Genomic DNA, 4842 nt, shown 5'->3' with positions numbered 1-4842 from the left:
CAGGGGGCGGCGGGGCAGCCCGCGGCTCGGAGACGGAGCGACTGGTGCAGAGACATTTCCTCGGGAAAGTTTGCGAGGAAGTGACGTGCCCGAGGGGCTCGCGGGGCAGGCTGCTACCTGCAGCCCAATCCGGAGTCGCTCCGGAGCGGCCCCGCGGCGGGGAGGCGGGCGCTGCCCCGACGGGACGGGGGTTGCCCGCCTCCAGCCGCCGAGCAGCCCGCCCCGGGGCTCGCACGAGCCCGCAAGTCCACGCCGCCCCCGGGGCTAGACAGGCATCAGAAGCGGGGCAAGTGGCCCCCCCATCGCATCCAGCACCCCCTGACCGCGCGGGACCCGGCGTGGGAGAGTGCAGAGCCAGCGCCATGGGTGGCGAGGAAGGGGGCGCGGGTGGCGAGGGGCGTATGAAACAGCGCCCCAAAGAAACTAGAAGTTGAGCCACCCGGCGGGGGCCTGCGATCGCACCGCAGCAAAACCGAAGGTAGCGGCCTTGAAGTGGGTCTGCGGGGCTGTGAAATAGGAGGTCCCTGACCAGGCCGCACAGGGGCCGGATGGCTTGGTGGAGCATCCGGACCGTTAAAAAGACCCCCCCCACTTCCCCCAGAATGAAGCCTTTAGAAGGGATCAAGTGGATGAGAATAAGCCATGAAGTCAACTGACTGCCCTCCGCAGGCTTGACTCCACTTGCTGCCCCCTCCCAGAAAGTTGTTTTTAATTCTGGGTGAAGCGGGAAGCAACGTACGGAGGGCAATGCACCCCCTGCAACATTGCTCTGGGAGCACCTCCTGCCCGCCCCTGCAACACTGCATCCCCTGCAGCGTTCCCCCCACCCAGATCCAGCCATGGACAGTTTTACCATCAACTAGCGGCGCAGCAAAGGCAAGCCCGAGAAGAGGAGGCTGGGGAGCCAGGCCTTCCCAAAGATGCTGTCTCCCACAAACAATGTTTCCTGCTTCTGTTGTGATGAAACAGTCTGACACTGATGAAGTATTACCTGTACACTGATGGGTATTACCTGGTTCATTATGGCACAAGCAGGAGACAATTAGCTCAAGAGAAGATAAAATGTCTCTCAGTCAGTGGAAATAACGGGTGTCCTCAATGAGTTAATAACTATAGATTATTTTAACAATAAATACAATTTTGATGACATAGCCATCATTAGTAGCAGATAATACGCTCCACACGGCATTAGCGTGTCATACTTGGGTGTTAACTGATTCCAATAATCTATTTAATAACATGCATTGCACCTGGTGCATGCTGCAATAATGCAAGATATAAATAACAAAAAGTAAATACCAAAGTAAAAGTAAAGTAACAAAAAGTAAAATACCAAATGAAAAAGTAAATTCCAATGTTTAAACTGGAATTTTGAATTGGAATCTCCTCTATAAATTTGGAGGAGATTTTAATAACAAGACCACAAGACCTTGACACGCAACTTCAGAGTCCCATTACTTTCCTGTGGGTAAGCATTCACCCCTTACATTTCTTACTCCCATTATATTTATATTATACTGGGGAGTAAAAAAAAATTACAGTAGGCAGAAAAGGATATGTTGCAAAGCCCACCTCATTGGGCCTTTCTGCTTCCTGATGACGGATAATTAACAGCAAGGAGAATTCAAGGTTCATCTTTTTTTTAATGACTTTTTTAAGACTTTTTTTCCCCCCTGTGACAACAGCTGTTAAAATGTGAACCAATGCAGTTAATGTGAAGAGAACAATTATTTGAGCTTCAGTTCTGCAGCAAGAGATTGGGAAGGACTTAACAAGCCTTCCAGAGATGAATCTATTAAACTGAAGGGAAGATATTCTAAGTCAGGGGTGCTGCCAACCTAAAAATACAGCCTGCAGGCTGGAGCCAACCAGCCAAGGGATTTTATCTGGCATCATCTGGCCTAGAAGGATGTGTGGCTGGTCCTGCCACCTCCAGATGTGCAGCGGGACTGGGGCAATGCAGTGGCCAAACTCTGCTTCCCGATAGCCCTGGTGGCGGTGGCGCCTTCAAGCTCCCACTGCTAGTGCCACTGCTGCTGCCAGACCCCGCCACGCTGCCCAGGCACCGTGGCCCGTCTGCCCCACACCAACCATCAGGAGCATCAGATGGAGTGGGTGGGCAGATGGGGCCAGAGCCAGGATCACAGGGTGGTGAGTGTGGGGCTGTGTGGGGAGTGGATTGAAGCTCTGCCCTGGGCCCTGGCCCCACAATGTCACCAACCCATGATCCTGGCCCCAGTCCCAGCCACGTACCCCGCTTCTGGACACTGCTCCACACCCACCCGCAGCCCCATCCCATGTGCCCGGCTCAGCATGCCCTGCCCACAGGGGTCTCAGCCAGTCTCCATGGGGGCCCAGCCCACCCACTACATCCAGCACCCCCGTCCACTTAGGACGTTATGGTGAGGTGTTGCAGGGGTGTAGGGGGTTTGCTGACCTAGCTTACAACAGCTCATCAAACCCCCCTAAGTGACCCTCCAACCCAAATAATTGCCCACCCATGTTCTAAGTGTAGTAAAGTAAAAAAAAAAAAAACCTTTAGACTGGCCCATGCACAGGGGTAGGGAGGTTGTGGAGAAGGATGGAGTAGGATGGCAAAGTATAGTTGGCAAGCCTGCTGCAGAGCATTAAGGCTCCCCGAGAGAATGAAGATGTATTATTCACTCTGCTGCCCATTACAACGTCTTGCTCTGTAATTACAAGTACAGAAAGAACATAATGTGCAACTTCAGTGTGGAGACATGCAAGCGATCCAAGTATTTTGGGATATTTTTGGTGTAAGTAAGACACAAATCAAGGGCTACCCATTGAACTCCGAAATTCATCACTCTGAACTTTTCAAATCATCTTCAGAGTACCTTGGCTGAAATGCCAGGCTCTTTCTGTGGAAGTGAGCAGCGATTCACCCCAAAACGGATGCAAAAGTGTCGAAATGCCCACGTTAGTTCTGAACCCATATTTCTACAAGCATACATGTGAAACTGAGTTACTGTATTTCAAATTTCTATTAGCACATGATTGTGGATGCAATGCTGGCAGCTGTGGGGCAGAATGTTGAAACAAAGTCATGTAGCAATTTCTTTGGAAATAAATGCCGTGGCCTCATTTGACTCGAAAAATATTCTTTAAATCAGCTCCAGCCACATATATTATCTCAAAGTAACTCCAGCTATGTATACCTGGTTCCTTTGTTAGTCTGCACATTGGCAGTCATGTAGTTTTCGATTTAGGGTTGGTTGTTCTGTTTAAATCTCTGGGGTGTGCACATTTTATTAACAAACTAAAAATATACGTGGAGACCAAACTCTGATGATGACGCTAAAACCTCCAAACCCCGGGTCTTCCCTCGTGTGGGTTACTGTACTTTTCTCCTCTGCTCCTTCTCAGCAGTGTCTCCAATGTGCCACCACTGATGTCATCTTCATGCATCATCTGACCATGCTGACCTGGTCTTCGATTCCCTTGACTCACTTCCTGACAGCACCTTCAAGGCCTTGAATCAATCTCACACGGTTGGTCAGTGTCTCTGCTATTACTTCCTCTCTTTACCTGACAAAATCTTTTCTTTGTGCTGCCTTTATCTCCTATCTTTCTCAGCTTCCTGCTGTGCTGGTTCTGGCTATGGAAATGTCTCTTGTCTACTAAATTCCCTCTCTCTTGCACCTTCAAAGACCTGCAGAAGACTCTCATCTTAAGTGACTCCTATCTGCATTGATTACCACTCTAGTAATCTCTCCAAATATTTCTCTACCCAAAGTGGTGTCCTATGGCTCATCTGGCTTTACTTTGATAGTGAGCAGTTTTGGAGTTGGAAATGCATCTTGTCACAAATTGACATGGCCTTTTAAAAAACAAAAAATGCTTTATAAGCAAGTAAAGATAAGAGTAAGGATATTTATGGATGCTTCCCATCTTCTAGCCTCCTCTCACTAGCTATTATGGTGGTAAAAGGACATTATCCACTCTTACCAGAGTCTAAAGGAAAATCCTTATGCACTGACTTCACTGTTGCATGATGAGGCTGTGAACAGTATTCAGCAGTAAAAGCAATGACTAACAGTTGTCTCAGTTTCCTTTGCCCACGTTCGTCCTCCTTACTGCTTCGTGTGATAAGTAAGGAATATTTTAATTTGGCCTGTAAGCTGTTTGGGGGCAAGGGTTGTTTCTGACTCTTTGTTTATACAGTGCCTTGCCCAACGGGCCCCTGAACCACAACTAGAGCTCCTAGGCGCTACCACAGTAAAATAAAAAGGTATTAATTTTACCTGGCCTGCCTTGAACACATTTGGAGCTACTGTATTCTCTTGATAATATCAATTCTTGATATCAGATCTGGTATAGAAAGCAGGCTAGTCAGGCAGTGCTGGCTAGCTTCCTGGTTGCTACTTGCTAAATGTGCATTAAAAGAAATTAAAAATACATTCAATGCTTCCTTTACACCTCTTAAGTGATGGCTGTAATTGCCAAAATACATCATAGATTTCCAGTTCTAGTTAACCTGGACCAATGTTGTTGTAGAACAACAGTGGTAATAATCCCACCAACATTTAGTTTCCAGGATCCAGCAGCCTAATGCAAAAAAGTTCTGAATACAGTTAAATTAAAAATACATTCAGTACAAATGTCAGCTCACAAAAACAAAAGCTCCTTGCAGCCTACAGATTAAAGCCCTTCCTTTCAAGCCAGCATCCCAAAATAAAGTCCTAAGTAAAGAATGGCAAGAAGATGCTATTAAATCCTAAAGTGATCCCAGGTGGGATGCACTGGATGAGCTACACATGGGCTTTAATTCCTATGCAGAACTGACACCAATACCAGTTAGCCGTGGCTCTTCATTTGTAT

This window comes from Crocodylus porosus, unplaced genomic scaffold (genome assembly GCF_001723895.1).
Source record: "Crocodylus porosus isolate Cpor-Errol unplaced genomic scaffold, CroPor_comp1, whole genome shotgun sequence".
NCBI classification, from domain to species: Eukaryota; Metazoa; Chordata; order Crocodylia; family Crocodylidae; genus Crocodylus; species Crocodylus porosus.
The sequence above is the reverse complement of the archived record's forward strand: the minus strand, read 5'-3'. Positions refer to the sequence as shown.